This window comes from Terrapene carolina, unplaced genomic scaffold (assembly GCF_002925995.2).
Source record: "Terrapene carolina triunguis isolate 2854851 unplaced genomic scaffold, T_m_triunguis-2.0 Scaffold85, whole genome shotgun sequence".
Classification (NCBI taxonomy): Eukaryota; Metazoa; Chordata; order Testudines; family Emydidae; genus Terrapene; species Terrapene triunguis.
In genome coordinates this window covers 45,476,510-45,499,084 of record NW_020664436.1, presented here as the reverse complement: position 1 = coordinate 45,499,084, position 22,575 = coordinate 45,476,510, and positions in this window count along the sequence as shown.

Here is a 22,575-nt window from a genome sequence, read left to right as displayed (position 1 = left end):
AGTTCCTCCTGCAGCTCTCACTTAGAGTCTCCTGCCTGATGAGGCAGCCAGTGAAGAAGCAGGAGCAGGGGTGTGCCAAGAGAGATGAGAGAAAGGAGAGTGATGGCAGAGGTGGCATTATGCAATGAAGCAACCTGCCACTAGATCAGGTATAGCCAAAAATGACAAATGGACACAGGATCAAACTCAAAATGCTGTGTGCAAATCATCTCTAGTAGACACCTGAGGAGTCGATCTTTCTTACACTTTGGCAACACTTATATAGCTTGTCATGCCAATAAAATCTCATTGAACTGAACTGAAAATAAGCCCAGGAGAAGGGAGAGGACTCTTCCTCTGCTAAATACAGAATGAGAGTTGCATTCCACTTTACCTTAACCCTGGGATTATGCTAACTATATTTAGATAAACCACCTAACAAGTCAGAGGCAACTGCTTATGTCTGAAATTGGGACTATCATATGAAGCTTACAAAGGTGGGAAGGGTCTTGGTAATGGCAATTCAGCTGAACCAAGTGGCTTTAGCTATTTTCATAGATTCATAGATTCATAGATTCTAGGACTGGAAGGGACCTCGAGAGGTCATCGAGTCCAGTCCCCTGCCCGCATGGCAGGACCAAATACTATCTAGACCATCCCTGATAGACATTTATCTAACCTACTCTTAAATATCTCCAGAGATGGAGATTCCACAACCTCCCTAGGCAATTTATTCCAGTGTTTAACCACCCTGACAGTTAGGAACTTTTTCCTAATGTCCAACCTAGACCTCCCTTGCTGCAGTTTAAGCCCATTGCTTCTTGTTCTATCCTTAGAGGCTAAGGTGAACAAGTTTTCTCCCTCCTCCTTATGACACCCTTTTAGATACCTGAAAACTGCTATCATGTCCCCTCTCAGTCTTCTCTTTTCCAAACTAAACAAACCCAATTGTTTCAGCCTTCCTTCATAGGTCATATTCTCAAGACCTTTAATCATTCTTGTTGCTCTTCTCTGGACCCTTTCCAATTTCTCCACATCTTTCTTGAAATGCGGTGCCCAGAACTGGACACAATACTCCAGCTGAGGCCTAACCAGAGCAGAGTAGAGCGGAAGAATGACTTCTCGTGTCTTGCTCACAACACACCTGTTAATACATCCCAGAATCATGTTTGCTTTTTTTGCAACAGCATCACACTGTTGACTCATATTTAGCTTGTGGTCCACTATAACCCCTAGATCCCTTTCTGCCGTACTCCTTCCTAGACAGTCTCTTCCCATTCTGTATGTGTTTGAAACTGATTTTTTCTTCCTAAGTGGAGCACTTTGCATTTGTCTTTGTTAAACTTCATCCTGTTTAACTCAGACCATTTCTCCAATTTGTCCAGATCATTTTGAATTATGACCCTGTCCTCCAAAGCAGTTGCAATCCCTCCCAGTTTGGTATCATCCGCAAACTTAATAAGCGTACTTTCTATGCCAATATTTAAGTCGTTAATGAAGATATTGAACAGAGCCGGTCCCAAAACAGACCCCTGCGGAACCCCACTCGTTATGCCTTTCCAGCAGGATTGGGAACTATTAATAACAACTCTCTGAGTACGGTTATCCAGCCAGTTATGCACCCACTTTATAGTAGCCCCATCTAAATTGTATTTGCCTAGTTTATCGATAAGAATATCATGCGAGACCATATCAAATGCCTTACTAAAGTCTAGGTATACCACATCCACAGCTTCTCCCTTATCCACAAGACTCGTTATCCTATTGAAGAAAGCTATCAGATTGGTTTGACATGATTTGTTCTTTACAAATCCATGCTGGCTGTTTTCCTTAATTACTTGCTCCATTATCTTCCCTGGCACAGAAGTTAAACTAACTGGTCTGTAGTTTCCTGGGTTGTTTTTATTTCCCTTTTTATAGATGGGCACTATATTTGCCCTTTTCCAGTCTTCTGGAATCTCTCCCGTCTCCCATGATTTTCCAAAGATAATAGCTAGAGGCTCAGATACCTCCTCTATTAGCTCCTTGAGCTATGCTCTTTCTATGCTCTTTTCTATGTTTAATGTGAAGGATAGAAAAAATGTCAAAAGAGATTTCAATGCAAGCAGAAATAACTAAGACAAATTCTGATCTCCATTAAAACACTGTACTTCTGGCTTCACTGGAATTAATCTAGGTGGACTACAGTGTAATAGAGAGTAGAACCTGGCCTTATGGTTTTAAAAAAATAAATCCAAACAGTTTTAGAACCCACTGTGTAAATGACAAGTAAGTATCACTTTCTCTGACCAAGGATTAGATGCTTGGGTTTATGAACATTAGAAAAAAAACACTGCAGTTCGAAAAAAGCACACAAAACAATGCTAATATCAACTTGTAATGCTACTTTACATTTAAAAGGCTTAGCATAGTAAAGGCAACCAGCATGTGCATACCTTGTAAGGAGCCTAATCTCTAACATTAATAGGTGTTTAGTCCTTTTGAAACATTTGCAAGAATGGCTTTTCATATTTAGAGGCAAAGCTAGTGTAATGAGTTTAATGAGGAAAAATCAGAAACCAATTACAGTGGCTATTGGTGGATGCCGGATGTTTAAAATATTCATTCTGGTACTGATTACTGCTACTCAAGTCCATTGTTTTTGGACAGTTGATGCTTTAATGGAATATCTTTCTTTGGTACCACTCTACAGTGCACAGTCTCCATTAGGGTTTTCTCTTAGGCCAGGAATTTGTGTAATAGCATTGTTTGTGCGATATTGTACAGGTGGAGAGCTTTGTAAGAATTTGATATAGGACTGGAAGCCACACTACAGCAGAGGTAAGGCAAATGTAAAATTCTTGTACATGGCTTTGTAGTGAAGATTCACAATATGTAATATAGAAAATTTTGCAATGTTAAGAATAATTATATACTGTGTATGCCCTGGTCATAGATCCTTTTAGATTGGCTGGTATAATTTGTGTATGTTTATAACAATCTACAAACATCCATCTTCAATTAGGACCCTGCAAATCTGCAGATATCTGCAGACCATGTTCGCAGATCGTGGTTGAATGCGGATACACATTTTATATCTAGAGCCCTGCAAATCTGTGGATATCCACTTTATCTCTGTTGATTACATTTACACATCGCAGATCGGATGCAGATACAAATGTTGTATCCGTGCAATACTCTACTTAAAATGCCATTTTTCTGAAACACTGTCAACAGTCCACCTACACATTGCTGAACTATGCTGGATCACAGTGGGATATGGGGAGAGAACCAGCTGGGAGCTATCAGATGCTGTGGGTGAGGGGACTGGAGACTGGATGTGTGGGTCATTTCTTCCTAAAGACCCCAGTGGGAGCAACCCCCTCTTCCTGGGGGGTACAGAGAAATGGCCAGAGGCTGTTGGACACTGGGGAGAGCAAGAATGAGGGGCAGGAATAGCTATGTGATTTCCTCCCACTAGAGATGCTTCCAGGTACAAGCCTTTAGATACTTTTACCCTAATTTTAGAGTGTTTAATATTACAATTTTAGTGTGAAGTTATAATAATATCCTTGACAAAGAGACATTTGATTGTTGAGCAAAAGTGTATGTTTTAAGAAAAGAGATAATTATAACCAGGAACTCTTAGCATAGAAAAGAGATGTTTAACATGAATACATTTCAGAGGATAACTGTGCAAGAATGATTTAGTTCTGTTATCACGTAGTTATTATGATCTGTCCACACACATATATTTAACTACCATGCATTCCCTTCCTTTTAAACATCATATTCTGCCCTTAAGGCCTATTTCAGGGTGCCCAACTCTTATGATTTCATTGTGACTCCTGTGATATTTGGTGGGGTTTTGTTTTAAAGTTCCAGCTCCTGGAGTCACATGATTATTTGAGAATATCAGCTTTCATTTTCAAAAAAGAAACATTGCTAGTTAAGACATAGGCGCCAACTCCGTGGGTGCTCCGGGGCTGGAGCACCCATGGGGAAAAATTGGTGGGTGCTCTGCATCCACCGGCAGCTCCTCGCCCCGCTCCTCCACCCCAGCTCACCTCCGCCTCCGCCTCCTCCAGCTGTTTCGCACAGCAAGCGCTGGGAGGGAGGGGGGAGGAGCAGGAATGCAGCACGCTCAGGGAAGAGGCAGGGCTGGGGCGGGGATTTGGGGAGGGGTCCAATAGGGGCAGGGAGGGGACGGAGTTGGGGCGGGGAGGGGGGCGCAAGCATCCACCAGTGCCAACGAAAGTTGGCGCCTGTGAGTTAAGATAGCAATGATACTCACCTAAGAAGGGTGGGAGACCCTAGTTCCAATCTTTTCTTCTCATGCAGCAGAGGGGGAACTGAAGCAGGGACTCCCATATACTGGGTGAGTTCTCTAACCACTGGGCTAAAGGTTATAAGGGAGGCCACCTCCCCCAGCCTGCCATTTTGTGACTCCAGTCCTCCTTTGCTTTTGTCAAAATACCCCAAATTGAAAAGAGAAACTTAATGAGCATGAAACAAAACATGTTTAATTTAGATATTTCTGAAATATTTTGACCTTTTTCTGAAAGCTACTCACTGAAAAAAATGTTGCCCAGATTTCTATATGATTCATATGTAACAGCTCCCTCCCACTGAGTTAAGGGCAGGAACTGGGTGTGATAGGTGTCAGTGGTGATTCTTCTGAGTGGTGGTGAGTGCTGCTTGGCTTCCTGGCTGCTTTCTCCTCTGGTGAAGGGTTCTCTGTGCCTACATCCCCTTTGCCCTCTTTCAAGCTTGCCCTCCTTAATCCTATTAAATGGAAGAGGAAAAGGGAGGAAATGTCCTGGGGAGAAAGAAGGGTTAAGTCTGAATAGCAGAGTGAGAGTGGATTTGCGGGGAAATGGAATAAGTGTGAGAGATTGAGGGATGAGGAAGTGATTTCTTCTCTTCGTTTCAAATTTTCCACTCCTTCCCCTACTCTGTCGCCAGATTCTACGCTTCACTCCTCCTCCCTGTACACACACATAGCACAATATGCCGACAAATTAACTCTACCCTGAAAAAACCATTTGGTTCTGCTCCTCACAAGCCCTCACACTTGATACTGCTCCCTCCACACAGACCCACCCAATTGTTTCTGCCCTCTGGAGCCCCCCACACGCCTGCCTCTACCTTTTTTCTATTCTGATGTTCTCTTGTGCTCTAAACCCTGCTCCTTGCTCTGACTTCCCTCCCATGAAAAGAGCAGTGGATCCAGCTTATCTGTGGGAGGCACCCACAGAGTAGGACCTTCATTCCTCAACTCCCCAGACCTGGCAGAGTCCCCAGCCTGGATGGGGAGTGCCAAGGAGACATGGCATAGTTGACCCAGGTAATGTTCTGGCCCTGTGTTTGTAGGGAAGGACTGGTGGCCATATTTGCCAAGAGACGAAGATGTCAGCAACTCTGATTAGCTACCATTTGCCAGGCAATCAGAAAGGGAATTCCCCATAGGCTAGAAGTTTTACCTGCAGATCCATAGAAGGGTCAGAAAACCCATAGCCTGTAGGGAAAAACCCATGGAATGGGCAGACCTGTGGTTCTAGTTCACTAATCTATGTTGTGATGTGTTGGAACCATTAAAGTTACCTGGGAGGAGCCTCACTCATGTGAGTAATATTTATTCCTAAAAGTAGTTTTGACTGAGTAAGGACTGCAGGAGCTCTTTGCTTCTTTCATGACCTTTCTAGGAGCCCTGGCCTCCTGTGATTTTTCTGTTGCGTGGGAAGGAATGGCAAAATGCCATAGAGGTAAGGCTTTTGTGAGTAACTTTGTTTTCACAGTGACAATCTGGCAATGTTGAAAGGGGAAATTTTGCACGACCCTGAATTAGGATTAAATCTCTTTTAATGTTGGATTTTGACAATTCTTATTCACACAAGTTGACTTCAGTTGTGTAGGAAAGTGGTCATCACTGGATTATCTAGAGCAGGGGTTCTCAAACTTCATTGCACCGTGACCCACTTCTAACAACAAATTACTACATGACCTCAGGAGGTGGGACCGAAGCCTGAGCCTGCCCGAGCCCCACTGCCCTCTGTGGGTGGGTCGGTGGGTGGGGGCAAAGCCCAAGCCCCACCACTCAAGGCAGGGGGGCCCAAAGCCAAAGCCTGAGACCCACTGCCCCGCATGGTGGGGGGCCCAAAGTGAAAGCCCAAGGGCTTCAGCCCCAGGTGAGGGGCCTGTAACCTGAGCCCTGCCGCACAGGGCTGAAGCCCTCAAGCTTCAGCTTCAGCCCTGGGCAGTGGTCCTCAGGCTTCAGCCCCAGGAAGTCTAACACCAGCTCTGGCAACCCCATTAAAAAGGGGTCATGACCCACTTTGGGGTCCTGACCCACAGTTTGAGAACCCCTGACCTAGAGTATGAGGAGATGGAGCCATGCTCTACTCCTCCCTTTCTCCGGCTTCTCAGTGGAAGTTACTTCCATACTCAGATTGTTATGATGTAGTTGAATGAAGTAGTATGTTTCAGCCTGAAGTCCAGTTATTTTTATTGCACTGAACAAAAAGGAGGAGGAGCAGGACTTTACAAAAAAGGAGGACTCCTCTTGTGAGTACAGGTTATCCACATGAGAGAGCCTTTGAAGTGTCTGCCCTTTCAGTTGCTGTTACCGCAGCTAACACAGCTATCTGCCAACTGGGCAGCACATCTTATATCAAGCACTCCTATTTTGTCCAGGAGTACTTTGTATGATTCACCTGCTGTCCAGGCTATTAGTTTAGATATACACAGTATGGTTTATATTCTTAAATATTTTTCTGATTAGGATTTTAATATATCCTTTCTAATTGCAAGACTGATTGATCAGGGATTATTACAAGGAAAAATGTGAGATGGCACATGAAATTGCTGCTGTGTGAAGTTGACACACTAGATGGGGTGGTTGTTATACTGATGTCAAATTGCTGGCATGAGGACACAACAATATTTTCTTTCTTTTATGAAGTTATATAAAGGACACGAGTCCTTGTGTAGCAGAATTAATTAATTACACCAATTATTTTTAACATTTAGGTTTCATTCATATCTGAATGATTTGAAGTCACGCAGAGTCATTATTAGGTTTGGTTTCTTTAAACACCAATTCAGCTGTCTTTGGCCTGGTCTACACTATGAGTTTAATTCGAATTTAGCAGCGTTAAATCGAATTAACCCTGCACCCGTCCACACAACGAAGCCATTTCTTTCGAAATAAAGGGCTCTTAAAATCGATTTCTGTACTCCTCCCCGACGAGCGGAGTAGCGCCGAAATCGATATTGTCATTTCGAATTAGGGTTAGTGTGGCCGCAATTCGATGGTATTGGCCTCCGGGAGCTATCCCACAGTGCACCATTGTGACCGCTCTGGACAGCAATCTGAACTCGGATGCACTGGCCAGGTAGACAGGAAAAGCCCCGCGAACATTTGAATTTCATTTCCTGTTTGCCCAGCGTGGAGAGCACAGGTGACCACAGAGAGCTCATCAGCACAGGTAACCATGCAGGCCGATAATGGAAAAAGAGCACCAGCATGGACCATACAGGAGGTACTGGATCTGATCGCTATATGGGGAGAGGATTCAGTGCTAGCAGAACTTCATTCGAAAAGACGAAATGCCAAAACTTTTGAAAAAATCTCCAAGGGCATGATGGAGAGAGGCCACAATAGGGACTCAGAGCAGTGGCGCGTGAAAGTCAAGGAGCTCAGACAAGCCTATCAGAAAACAAAGGAGGCAAACGGTTGCTCCGGGTCAGAGCCGCAGACATGCCGCTTCTACGCTGAGCTGCATGCAATTCTAGGGGGGGCCGCCACCACTACCCCATATCTGACCGTGGAGGAGGACGAGCTTGCGGAGAGCACACAGCACTCCGTTCTCCCCAACCGCCAGGATCTTTTTCTCAGCCTGACTGAAGTACCCTCCCAAGCCTCCCTAGCCAGTACCCAAGACCATGACCCCATGGAAGGGACCTCAGGTGAGTTTACCTTTTAAAATATAAAACATGGTTTAAAAGCAAGCGTTTTTAATGATTAATTTGCCCTGAGGACTTGGGATGCATTCGTGGCCAGTACAGCTACTGGAAAAGTCTGTTAACGTGTCTGGGGATGGAGCGGAAATCCTCCAGGGACATCTCCATGAAGCTCTCCTGGAGGTACTCCAAAAGCCTTTGCAGAAGGTTTCTGGGCAGTGCAGCCTTATTCCGTCCTCCATGGTAGGACACTTGACCACGCCATGCTAGTAGCAAGTAATCTGGTATCATTGCATGACAAAGCCTGGCAGCATATGATCCCGGTGTTTGCTGGCATTCAAGCAACATCCGTTCTTTATCTCGCTGTGTAATCCTCAGGAGAGTGATATCGCTCATGGTAACCTGGTTGAAATACGGGAATTTAATTAAGGGGACAGAGGTGGCCCTTCCTACTGGGCTGTTTGTCTGTGGTTGAAAAGAAATCCTTCCCTGTAGTAAGCCAAGCGCGGGGGGGCAGGGCAATTGGCACTGAGCTTTTCACGTGTGGCTAGCAGGGATCTTCCCTGATACCAGCCACGCGGTGAGGGGAGGGATAAAGCGATCATCCCAGAGAATTGGATGGGGGGGGGTTAGTTTGTTTTCCTGCTGAAGGTTAACAGGAAAACCGCAGCACTCAACGAGCTTTGCTTGGTATGTGGGAAAGGAGGGCGCAGAAGCCGAGAGACAATGGCTTACCATGGCCGCATGCAAGCCAAATTCTGTTGCCCGGACCTGCGTCTGTGATCTCTAGCAGCAAAGCCACAGGCACTCAATATTAAGAGGCAAAATGCGACCTTGCACAGAAATCACATGTGCTATGTAATGTGAATAGTGTTGTTCACCGTGAAAGAGTATAAGCATTGTTCTGTAAAATGTATCTTTTTAAAAAATTCTCTCCTTTTTTCTCTCCCTCCAGCAGCTGCAAATATGTCAAGCCTCCCTCCTCCGTCCCGAAGGCTATCTCAGATAAGGTGTCGGAAAAAGAGGATGCGAGATGACATGTTCGCTGAAATCATGGAATCCACCCACAATGAAAGAGCTCATCTGAATGAGTGGAAGGACACGGTTTCAAAGTATAGGAAAGATGCCAGTGAACGTGAGGACAAGAGGGACCAACATGAGGACAGAAGGGACCAACGTGAGGACAGAAGGGACCAACTTGAGGAGAGGAGAGACGCTCGAGATGAGAGGTGGCGGCAGGAAGATCAGAGGAGGCAGGATGCAACGCTGGGTCTGCTGCGTGAGCAAACAGACATGCTCCGGCGTCTGGTGGAGCTTCAGGAATGGCAGCAGGATCACAGACTGCCGCTGCAGCCCCTGTATAACCACCCTCCCCCCTCACCATGTTCCATAGCCTCCTCACTCAGACCTGTAAGAACGCAGGGGTGGAGGCTCCGTGCACTCTTCCATTCCACCCCAGTGGATAGCCCAAGCAAAGGGCTGTCATTATTTTAACCTCTTTTTAGTGGCCTTTTCCTTCCCTCCGATCCTCCTCCCAAACCCCACCCAGGCTACCTTCTCAGTTCTCTCCCTCTTTTTATAATCAATTAATAAAGAATACATGATTTTTAAACGATAGTGACTTTATTTCCTTTGAAAGCAAGCTGTGATCGAAGGGGGAGGGTGGATTCCTTACAGAGAATGAGTCAATAAAGGGGGCAGGTTTTCATCAAGGAGAAACAAACAGAACTTTCACACGGTAGCCTGGCCAGTCATGAAACTGGTTTTCAAAGCTTCTCTGATGCGCAGCGCTTCCTGGTGTGCTCTTCTAATCGCCCTGGTACCTGGCTTCGCGTTATCAGCAGCCAGGCGATTTGCCTCAGCCTCCCACCCTGCCATAAAGGTCTCCCCCTTACTCTCACAGAGATTGTGGAGCACACAGCAAGCAGCAATAACAATGGGGATATTGGTTTGGCTGAGGTCTGAGCGAGTCAGTAACGATCGCCAGCAACCTTTTAAACGTCCAAATGCACATTCTACCACCATTCTGCACTTGCTCAGCCTGTAGTTGAACAGCTCCTGACTCCTGTCCAGGCTGCCTGTGTATGGCTTCATGAGCCATGGCATTAAGGGGTAGGCTGGGTCCCCAAGGATAACTATTGGCATTTCAACATCCCCAACGGTTATTTTCTGGTCCGGGAAGTAAGTCCCTTGCTGCAGCCGTTTAAACAGAGTAGTGTTCCTGAAGACGCAAGCATCATGAACCCTTCCCGGCCAGCCCACGTTGATGTTGGTGAAATGTCCCTTGTGATCCACCAGTGCTTGCAGCACCATTGAAAAGTACCCCTTGCGGTTTATGTACTGGGTACCCTGGTGCTCCGGTGCCAAGATAGGGATATGGGTTCCATCTATCGCCCCACCACAGTTAGGGAATCCCATTGCAGCAAAGCCATCCACTATGACCTGCACATTTCCCAGAGGCACTACCTTTCGTAGCAGCAGCTCAGTGATTGCTTTGGCTACTTGCATCACAGCAGCCCCCACAGTAGATTTGCCCACTCCAAATTGATTCCCGACTGACCGGTAGCTGTCTGGTGTTGCAAGCTTCCACAGGGCTATCGCCACTCGCTTCTCAACTGTGAGGGCTGCTTTCATCTTGGTATTCTGGCGCTTCAGGGCAGGGGACAGCAAGTCACAAAGTTCCATGAAAGTGCCCTTACGCATGCGAAAGTTTCGCAGCCACTGGGAATCGTCCCACACCTGCAACACTATGAGGTCCCACCAATCTGTGCTTGTTTCCCGGGCCCAGAATCGGCGTTCCACGGATAGAACCTGCCCCATTAACAACATGATCTCCAAAGCACCAGGGCCCGCGGTTTGAGAGAATTCTGTGTCCATGTCCATGTCCTCATCACTCTTGTGGATCACTTGATGATTACCTGTTCTGTTCATTCCCTCTGAAGCACCTGGCATTGGCCACTGTCAGAAGACAGGATACTAGGCTAGATGGACCTTTGGTCTGGCCCAGTATGACCATTCTTATGAGAGAAGAAAGTAGAGTGCATTCCTTTACCTGTATGGTTCCATAGCATCTTATGAGTAGAGTAAAAAACAAAACAAAAAACCCTCTTTCTTTCATGATTTATTGTAATTATTATTTATTATATGAATTGTAGTAGTATGTGGGAACCCCAGTCATGGACCAGGGCCCCATTGTGCTAGGCACTGTACACACACAGAACAAAACACAGTCTCTGCCCCAGAGAGCATACAATCTGATGCATTGGCCATGAGGGACTGATGAATGAAAATGAATTTCAGTGGGTGGGGGATGAGTGGAGTGATATGTAGGGCCGTGTAAACTTCACATATCTGATCCATCCATTCCCAAGCATGAGGGCCTCATCAGAAATGATGACAAAAATCAGACATTGTTTTGTTTGGGGATTTATTTCTAAAAAAAAAAAGAAAAAGAAGAAGAATTACAACAGTAAGTGATTAAATGGGTCACATGAGGATCAAATTCAAAAGATGACATAAATAGTGCATGCATGTGTGGGTGTTGGTGAATGAGACAGAGGAGATTTTGTTGCACAGTGAAATTCAAATGTAAACCTATGTAGAGTGTAATTAAGAAGAAAAGGGGAGCTATATTCTTATAGAATAACTTCATACTGAATTTTGGTGTTTTCTAAAACGAAGCATTAAAAAATCACTGTTACTAAAACATTGCTCAATTATTTATTCATTATCATTACCTAAACTTCTCAGAGCAAATAAATGGAGAGAGCCTAGAGATGTTATCACAGTAATCCAGTTATTGGAGAAGTAATTTGCCAGATTGTGGAATACATCAATTATAAGTAAAAACAGAGAGCAAATAAATGATATCATTGACCTTATTCTCCTCCTAAATAGACATGCTTAGTTAATGGGATAAACATAAAAAAAATTAGTCATAGTAGCTATAGCTAGCTAGGTTTTGATGGAGAAAAAAATATAGTAACACCAAAGTCAGTGTGCTATCATACCAGTTGCCAACAGCTCTAAAGAGTCATTTCAGCAGCTGGGGAAGCCCCAACTTCACCTCCCTCGTACCAGCCACAGAAAGTATGTGGTAGCAGCATAGGAATAACTACAGTGCATCTATGCTACTTAAGAATACTACACAGGGAACATTTTAGCGCAGTTTTGTGGAAAGTTGCCTTAATGCACAAGAGGATCTAGCTTCTCAGTTTGTTCTGTGTGTTGGAGATGGGGAAGAAGGACTGGTAAAATTCCTTCCTCCCATGCAAATTTATGGCTGAAATTTTCCATCTGTTAGCATGGATAATATCACTGTTTCTAATGGTTATAACATTATCCTGCCCCTTTTTAGATTCAGACACAGCATTGACCCAATGTTGCTTTAAAGAACTAGATAATTTGAATGTCTAATTTTAAGTTAATTCTTGGGAACATCTTCCAAACTGCTTTTCTGTCTGATTTGGAAGTAGAAGCGTGTAAGAGTTCTGGTGAGTGGCAGGAAGGCAGATTCAAGGCTTGCCTATTACATTTTGTCTTTAACTGCAGCATTTTAGTCTTTGCTGAGCAAGAGCATGAACACCTCTGAATATTTCTTCACTTAGGGCCCAATCCTGTAATCACTTATGTGAGTAACTTTACTCATATGAATGGGACCTTTGAGGTCAATAAGACTGCTTGCCTGAGTCAAGTTACTCCTGGGGTTAAGCATTTGCAGGGTGAGTCCTTTATTTAAGGCATGCCCCATAAAAATCTGAAAAGCCACCATATTGTCCTCCTTAAAATTTACTTCTTCCATGATACCTACAAAGTGCTAGACAATGGTGTCAAGGCTGCTTCCCCACTCTGAACTTTAGGGTACAGATGTGGGGGCCTGCATGAAAATTTCTAAGCTTAACTACCAGCTTAGATCTGGTCCGCTACCACCATTCTCGATGCTAATTCCCTTCCCTGGGTAGCCTTGAGAGACTCTTCACCAATTCCCTGGTAAATACAGATCCAAACCCCTTGGATCTTAAAACAAGGAAAATCAATCAGGTTCTTAAAAAGAAGGCTTTTAATTAAAGAAAAAGGTAAAAATCATCTCTGTAAAATCAGGATGGAAAATAACTTTACAGGGTAATCAAACTTAAAGAGCCCAGAGGACCGCCCTCTAGCCTTAGGTTCAAAGTTACAGCAAACAGAGGTAAACACCCTAGTAAAAGGTACATTTACAAGTTGAGAAAACAAAGGTAAACTAACACGCCTTGCCTGGCTGTTTACTTACAAGTTTGAAATATGAGAGACTTGTTCAGAAAGATGTGGCGAGCCTGGATTGATGTCTGGTCCCTCTTAGTCCCAAGAGCGAACCACCCCCAAAACAAAGAGCACAAACAAAAGCCTTCCCCCGCCCCAAGATTTGAAAGTATCTTGTCCCCTTATTGGTCCTTTGGGTCAGGTGTCAGCCAGGTTACCTGAGCTTCTTAACCCTTTACAGGTAAAAGGATTTTGGAGTCTCTGGCCAGGAGGGATTTTATAGTACTGTACACAGGAGAGCTGTTACCCTTCCCTTTATAGTTATGACAAATGGCTAGGCAGCTGGTGTGCAATGAGTGCTGCTTATATCATTGCTGATCATAATTACCTTGCTGTTACTGTGTTCTCCCCCTATCTGATTGTGTATCCACCTGTTGTCTCTTGACTTATGCTTAGATTGCAAGATCTATAGGGCAGGGTTTGTCTCAGTTATGTGTGTGCCCAGTGCCCAGTACAACAGAGTCCTGATCTATGACTGGACCCCTAGGCACTACTGTAGTCAAAATAATAAATTTGCCAATAACTATGACTAGAAAGAGGAGGGCAGTTTTGAAGAGAAGACTTCCACTTAGATGAGTTTAGGACAAACTTGGCTAATCTAAGAACAAATCCTGTTCCAGGGCTGTGTTTCTTATGCCTTTATAGATCTGTATCAAGACAGCTGTTAAATTGAACTAATTGAAATGTAAATTAAATGGCTAGGAAAGGATTTCTAATTAAGCTATGAATTCATTCCTCCTACTAGACAGTTAAAGATACTAGCATAAGCAGGTCTCCTACATTGCTTCCTGTTTCCAGATAATTTTAAAATGTCAGTCATTTTAGCTTAAAGTTATATTTTTAGAAGTAGGCAAAAAGTAATCCTCCCCTGCTTTACAATGTAGTATCATAATTTTACTGACTGAATTTTTAGGATTTCTTTAAGTGTTTTCTTCAACTCTTGGAACAGTGAATAAATGTGCAGTTTTTATAGGATCCAGTCCTGCAACCCTTGGTCAGAAGAACATTGGCCTGGATCATCTCTACCCACCCCCTAGATCCGCACATGAAGGGGACTCTCTGCACATTGATTGCCCCCTTACCATATGGAAAATGGGGAGGTCATTGTCTCCATAACATCCCCGTCCTTCATCCGGACACCACAGAGGATTGCTGCATCTCTGGGATCATCTGGAGGGGTTGGAGACTGGGTGGATCAAGAGGCTAAGTACTGGGCGGAAGGGGATGTAAATCTTCTGCCCCTCCCTCATCCCCCCAACTCTGGGAAACTTAAGCAGAAAAGGTGCTTTTATTTACTTATGCTTTTATTGTCTTCTCCATAGAGCACCACCACCACATTGGTCCTGGAGGTAAGCAGTGACTGGGGGGAAGGTGGCTGGTAGCTCAGCTCCAATGGAGTACACTGCCAGGGAGGGTGGGGGGGCAGAACCTCTGCACATATGGCCCTGGCCTCTCATGGACTCTGGAGGATACACCTGTTTGGGGGAGGGAGGATGTCTGTAGTCTGTTTTGCAAATCCTGATTTCCTGACATCACACTGCAAAGAATATCAACACTGGGTTCCTAGTGGAGATTTCCTCCTCCAGTGCCACATCCTGTAGGCTTTTTCATGGTGAGAGATGATTGTGAGAGTAACTGTTTTTGCACGTGTCTTTAGACGGAGAGGTGTAGAGTTAGGAACAAAATTCTGATCTATTGAAATACTCGTATAGTTTCATATTCACTGATACTCTCATGTGTGCTTGACTGGTTTGTTCATAAGAGGAACCTACATAGGATCCATTATAGAACTCCAGGTGAAATTCGTTGAGGCCCAGCATTTAGGTTTTAGTTTATTTTTAAATAAAAATTGTGCAATAGGTGCCCAACAAAATCTCTGGAAGTATGTACAGGAACATAAAACATTTTGAATTTTAATTAAAAGTTTTGTAGTGTAAGAAAGCCAAACACAACTGTGACATTCCCCTGGTGTTATCTGGACCAGTGATCTGCTAGGTCACTCCAATCCTCGACTCTGGGAGCCAGCCTTACCCTGCTCTGCTGTGAGAACCCCCACTCCTGGGCTGTTCACACACAGCCTCTAGCATGTAAGCTGCTCCCAGCTATGTGAGTGAGCTCTGCTGGCCAGCTGCTGCTTGGATTGTTCAACCAAGTGACATTAGCCAATATCTCAGGTCCCAGACACAACCCGAGGAGAGGAACTTCCGTCTTGCAGTGTCCAGTTATGCCCACTGGATACTGCAAGCTTATATGAGTTCATCAATTTAACAAAGAAATTGATATGTACCAGGCTTGTTATCCCAAGGAGAGTCTCTGACATACTTCAAACCAAACGCACTGCTTTAGGTAGAATAAACTAACAAATGTATTAACTACAAAAGATAGACTTTACGTGATTATAAATCAAAGCACAATAAGTCAGATTTGGTCAAATGAAATAAAAGCAAAATGCATTCTACACTGATCTTAACACTTTCAATGCCCTTACAAACTTAGATGCTTCTCACCACAGGCTGTCTGGTTGCTCTTCAGCCAGGCTGTCCCCTTTGATCAGCGCTTCAGTCACTTGGTGGTGGTTTCTGTAGATGGAGGTGGAAGAGAGAGGAAGAGCATGCCAAACGTCTCTCCCTTTTATCGTGTTCTTTCTTCCCTCTTGGCTTTGCCCCCCTCCCTTCAGAGTCAGGTGAGCATTACCTCATCGTAGTTCCAAACTGACCAAGGGAAGGGGGGTGACTCACTCAAGAGTCCAACAGATCCTTTGTTGCTGCCTAGGCCAGTGTCCTTTGTTCCTGTGAGGCTAGGCTGGGTTTGTCCCATACATGCCCTGATGAGGTGTGAACTGCTCCTCTGCTCTTGGAGAGTTTTGCCTGGGCCTCTGCTCCTGGAGAGTTTTTGCCTGGGCTTGTGTTAAGCCATGAGGACACATTTTCAGCCTCATAACTATATACATGAAATTACAACCTATAACATAACTATAACAACAATGCTCAGTGCATCATGAGCCTTCCGAAGATACCTGACATGACAAACTTTGCATTGGATACCACACAACAATATTATAAAGGAGGAACACGGGGATGCAGGGTGTTCCCCCGAGGTACAGAACGTCACAACAACTATGTGCTAATACATGGGTTCTCAACTTGTGGGTGATGACCCCCTGGGGCAGGGGAATGGAAGCTTCAGGGGATTGTAACCAGGTTTCCCTTTCCATATTGCTCAAGAGGAGGGGGAAATTTAAGAGCCACAGTGCTAGTGCATAAACACCAGAAAGTGAATCTGAGCATAAAAAGAAAGTGAAAACTCCCCAGCCTACTTTTACTCTTTATGCTGAGTGATATGCCAAAAAAAATGGTTTAAGTGGTGAAAAAGTGAATTAGCTATTTCAAATACATTATGTTTTAATAATTCAAGCATTATTAGTAATGCGGAGAAAGAACATTGTAATACTTATTTTGACAGGGTCCCTCTAATGTCATTCACACCCTGGTTGAAGCCGAGCAGATTAAGTTTCTCACTGCCATATGATGTAAAGAAAAGGTGAACAGAGTTATAAAACTGCCAAACAGCTTTTCATAACCATTTTAATGTGCCTTTTGATATGGTGCTCAAGAGGCCACGCCCCCCTTTGGGTGTCTAAATATGCTCTTAGAGCACATGTTGCACAGTTTGCTCCTGCTGAAGGTTATTCTTAGAAATAAATGATGAAGGGTGTATCATTTCCCCTCCCCCACCTTTGTTGGTGCCTTAATACAAAAACCTGTGTTTGTAAGAAAATTACAGCATCCTAGATTGCAGTGCCTATTTGGTGTGTAACTGCAAGCGGGTGCTATTGTGAAGGGGAAAGAAAGAGAACAATGGTGTACAAATGTCACTTCGGTATCTTTTTATGTCTGATTATCACCCCAGGAGTACAGTGATGACCTGTTTTCCACAAAAGGAATAGATGGTTTTACATGATGTGCTGGGAATGGATGCCCAGGTGAAAGAAATCTTGCAATAAATAAGGTATTTTGTAATACCTAGAGAGGGAAAGAAATGCCACCAGATCTTTTATAATATATATATTTGATCATGCGGTTACATCAGTACCAAGGACTTAAAATAATATAGTACTTGACTTCCTGCTTGTTGTTGATCATGATTTTATATACTTGCAGCAAAAGCTGTTATGTGGCATCTCTAACACCGCAGTACCTCCTAACGGTATGCTGGAGTAATGGTTCAGCATTAACTCAGTGTGACAAGTGCCAGCTACTGAATCATCGCTTCCTGCAGCAACTGGGATTTCTTTGGTCTCTCTTTCAATATACTGACCAGACCTGACCCTGCTTAGCTCTGTAGTAATATCACAACCCATGGTGATATTACTACAGACTGGGCTATAAACCTTTTGCCTCCCTAGCTAGCTCTGCAGAGGCAGGCAGGTTCCTTCTGATGCTGTTATTCTCAAACCTGTTTATGGCACCTCACCAACATGCCAATTTGTTTAATGTGGTTTGTTCATATCAGTTTGGCTGTAAGCTTGTCATAATACATTTTGGAGGAAATCATGGTGAAGCTATCAACTACAGAACTATAATAAAAAATAACTAGATGCTGCAGACTGTTCCCCTTTAACTGCAAATATATATCATTGTAGAAGTTAAAAAAAATACCCTTGCTTAGTTTAATTATCTTTAGAGGCATTTGAGTATCTGTTTTTTCTAGGGCTGTGAAGCAATTAAAAAAAATAATCGTGATTAATTGCACTGTTAATAATAGAATACCATTTATTTAAATATTTTTGATGTTTTCTACATTTTCAAATATATTGATTTAAATTACAATGCAGAATACAAAGTGTACAGTGCTCATTTTATATTTATTTTTAATTACAAATATTTGCTCTGTAAAAAAACAAAAGAAATAGTATTTTTCAATTCACCTAAAACAAATACAATAGTACAATCTCTTTATCATGAAAGTTGAACTTACAAATGTAGAATTATGTCCAAAATTACCTGAATCCAAAAATTAAACAATGTAAAATTTTAGAGCCTTCAAGTCCACTCAGTCCTACTTTTTGTTTAGCCAATCGCTCAGACAAAAACTTTGTTAACATTTGCAGGAGATAATGCTGTCCGCCTCTTGTTTACAGTGTTACCTGAAAGTGAGAACAGGTGTTCTGATGTCACTGTTGTAGCTGGCGTTGCAAGATATTTACGTGCCAGATGCGCTAAAGATTCATATGTCCCTTCATGCTTCAACAACCATTTCAGTGGACATGCGTTTGTGCTGATGACAGGTTCTGCTCGACAACCATCCAAAGCAATGCGGACCGACACATGCTCATTTTCATTATCTGAGTGAGATGCCACCAGCAGAAGGTTGATTTTCTTTTTTGGTGGTTTGGGTTCTGTAGTTTCCGCATCGGAGTGTTGCTTTTTTAAGACTGGTGAAAGCATGCTCCACACCTCGTCCCGCTCAGATTTTGGAAGGCACTTCAGATTCTTAAACCTTGGGTCAAATGCTGTAGCTATCTTTAGAAATCTCACATTGGTACCTTCTTTGCGTTTTGTGAAATCTGCAGTGAAAGTGTCCTTAAAATGAACAACCTGTGCTGGGTCATCATCCAAGACTCCTATAACATGAAATATATGGCAGAATGCAGGTAGAACAGAGCAGGGGACATACAATTCTCCCCCAAGAAGTTCAGTCACAAATTAATTAACAAAAATTTTTAACAAGCGTCATCAGCATGGAAGAATGTCCTCTGGAATGGTGGCCGAAGCATGAAGGGGGATACGAATGTTTAGCATATCTGGCACATAAATACCTTGCAATGCCAGCTACAAAAGTGCCATGTAAACGCCTGTTCTCACTTTCAGGTGCCATTGTAAACAAGTAGCAGGCAGCATTATCTCCTGTAAATGCAAACAAACTTGTTTGTCTGAGCGATTGGCTGAACAAGAAGTAGGACTGAGTGGACTTGTAGGCTCTGAACTTTTACATTGTTTTGTTTTTGAGTGAAGTTATGTAACAAAAAATCTACATTTCTAAATTGCACTTTCACTACAAAGAGATCGAACTACAGTACTTGTATGAGGTGAATTGAAAAATACTATTTTTTTGTTTATCATTCTTACAGTGCAAATATTTGTAATAAAAATAATATACAATTTGATTTCAATTACAGCACAGAATACAATATATGTCAAAATGTAGAAAAACATCCAAAATATTTAATAAATTTCAATTGGTATTCTATTGTTTAACAGTGTCATTAAAACTGCGATTAATTTTTTTAATCACGATTAATTTTTTTGAGTTAATCGCGTGAGTTAACTGCGATTAATTGACAGCCCTAGTTTTTTCTGATGGCTTTAGAAATATTTACACTCATGGTAAAATTCATCCAGGTGTACAAGGATCTCAATTCCTCTTATTGGCAACCTTTGACCCACGGCCCGCCAGGGTGCTTACCCTGGCAGGCCGGGGCGCTTTGTTTACCTGCCGTGTCCACAAGTTCGGCCAATCGTGGGTCCCACTGAAGCGGCACGGGCTGAGGGATATGCTGGCTGCCGCTTCCCGATGCCCCCATTGGCCTGGAACGGCGAACCAGTGGGAACCGCGATCGGCCAAACCTGCGGACATGGCAGATAAACAAACCGGCCCTGGCGGGCCGCAGGCCAAAGCTTGCCAATTCCTGCCATAGGATATCATTGAGACCAAGAGCTTAGCAGGATTCAAAAAAGGATTAAACTCTTAGATGACTAAGAAGAATACCCAGAGTTACAACAGAACTCTCCCACCCCCATGCACAAGTGTTTGGGAAGAGATATAAACTCCTCATGTTTTAGTGATTAAGGCAGGGGTGGGCAAACTTTTTGGCCCGAGGACCACTTCTGGGAATGGAAATTGTATGGCAGGTCATGAATGCTCACAAAATTGGGGGTTGTGGCGTGGGGGGCGGGGGGAGTGAGGGCTCCAGCTGGAGGTGCGGGCTCTGGGGTGGGGCTGAGGATAAGGGGTTGGGGGTGCAGGAGGGTGCTCCGGGCTGGGACCGAGGGGTTCAGAGGGCAGGAGGGGGATCAGGGGTGGGGCAGGGGGTTGGGGCATGGGAGGGGGTCAAGGGTGCAGGCTCTGGGGGGTGCTTACCTCAAGCAGCTCCCAGAAGCAGCAGCATGTCCCTCCTCCAGCTCCTACACGGACTCACAGCCAGGCAGCTCTGTGCGCTGCCCTGTCTGCAGGTGCTGCCCCTGCAGGTCCCATTGGCCATGGTTCCTGGCCAATGGGAGCTGCAGAGGTAGTGCTTAGGGCGGGGTCAGTGTGTGGAGCCCCCTGGCTGCCCCTATACATAGGAGCTGGTGGGGGGACATGCTGCTGCTTCCAGGAGACACATGGAGCGGGGCAAGCCCCCGACCCTGCTCCATGGCTGGAGCGGGGCAAGCCCCGGACCCCGCTCCCCAGCGGTAGCTCAAGGGCCAGATTAAAACATCTGGAGGGCCAAATGCAGCCCCCGGGCCGTAGTTTGCCCACCCCTGGGTTAAGCCAACCTCTGACTACTGCGGTTTAGGAGGAAACATTCCTTGTGGGTGGGTTATTCTATAATTGCCTACTTTCCTCTGAGGCAACTGGTCCTGGCCATTAATGGAGACATTATGCTGAACTAATATGGTAGTTCCTACATTCCTAACCAACCTGGTGCTACTGCAAAAGACAGGATGTCAGCCTCACATCCCCTGTGTTTTCTAAAGGGGTCTTCCTGTTGATGCTACATAGGCTAACATGCCTGAGGGTGAGGGCTTGATCACAACTATACCATCCAGTGACCTGATCCTCAGCCCAAATGGTTTGAGCATGGTTTTATAGACGCCCATGGGCTGACACAGTAGTAACCCTGCACCTGAAGTGATGAAGTGTGTCTCTCCCATCCCTAATTGGGATACCTATATGTCTGCTCAGTAACAGTAATTGGATTGAAGCACCACAAATAAAAGTTCTTTAAAATTATTGGGAATGATAGCACTGAACAGTGTCCTTTTTCAAGCTATGGTTTTGTTCTTCTGCTTTGCTGTGCCCAGATATCACCGGACATAGAACAGCACATAATGGTTATCCAGTATTTTGTAATGATCCTTGACTGACGCATTTCACTTTTTAATCTGCAATGGAGAACACAAAAGCCAGCACCATTCAGCAAAGAGTACAAATGTTGGGATGCAGGGAGCGAGACAATTGGGCAACAGGCTGTGGAGGGATTTGCATCTTTAGTTCTCCCAGTTTAGTATTGCCTGTAAAATGTCTTTAATGTACTATTTTTCACTTTCCCATCTCATGAATGAAGTGAGTAAATACTAAAAAAAAAAAGCAATCAAGTTTGTCTAGCAAGATTTATACTTTACTAGTGGATGAGAGGGCTTGCTGTTGCATGAGTGTGGCAATTGTGTCAAGTAATCCACCATCTTTGTGGTCTCCCTCATACAACCAATGAAACTGTTGTATGCAAATTAGCTGTAGGGTAAGGGCAGTGACTGGTTGATTTATCCCTGATATCACAATGGTCTAGCATGCTTTACTGTAGCTGAAAGCCTGTGCTGTTGCACAGCTGTAATTCATCTGTCAAAATTGGATCATAACATACTGTGAATCCCAGTGATGATTGAACCTGGTGATATTCTGAATGAAAAGTGCTCTCAACCATGCTTGTAATTGTTTCTGTCTCTTCACACTGACTCAATAGACATTCTAAGCTTCAGAGTGACACACAGAGTGACAATCCTGGAATGTTATTTTATAACTAACCTCATATTGCCTACTGCTCATGGTTACATTATCCCCCAGAACTGTTAATAATTGTTCCACTATTTTCCTTAGGATGGAGATAGACTTACACACAGTAATTATCAGGATCCCTCTTCTTTCAATGTTCTCATTACAACAGGGAGGGATTGAGAAAAATGAATGCCAACAAACACCTCAAATACCTCCCTCTTTTCTGTGTCAAGTCTTCCTTCTCACCCTCCCATTTAACACAAATAAAAACTCATGCCCCTTGTACATTTCCCATCCCTAACACACACTCTTCTCTATATTTTAAAGCCAAGGATGGAAGCCTGGCCTCACTAAAGTCAATGGGACTAGGATTGTACTGTGACGTTGTGCAGTCTATATGGTTTTATAAAAACTTGATAATAAGTCAATATAATGTAACTGGGATAGTTTTAGAGAAAATACGGTAATAAGTGAATGTAACCTAACTGGGAGATGCTTCATGCAAAAGGTCTCTTGTAAGGTATCATTACAAAGCTTATAATCTACTGAGTATGATCATCTGATTTGTATAAATGTACCACTCTTGTATCTGAAACTAGA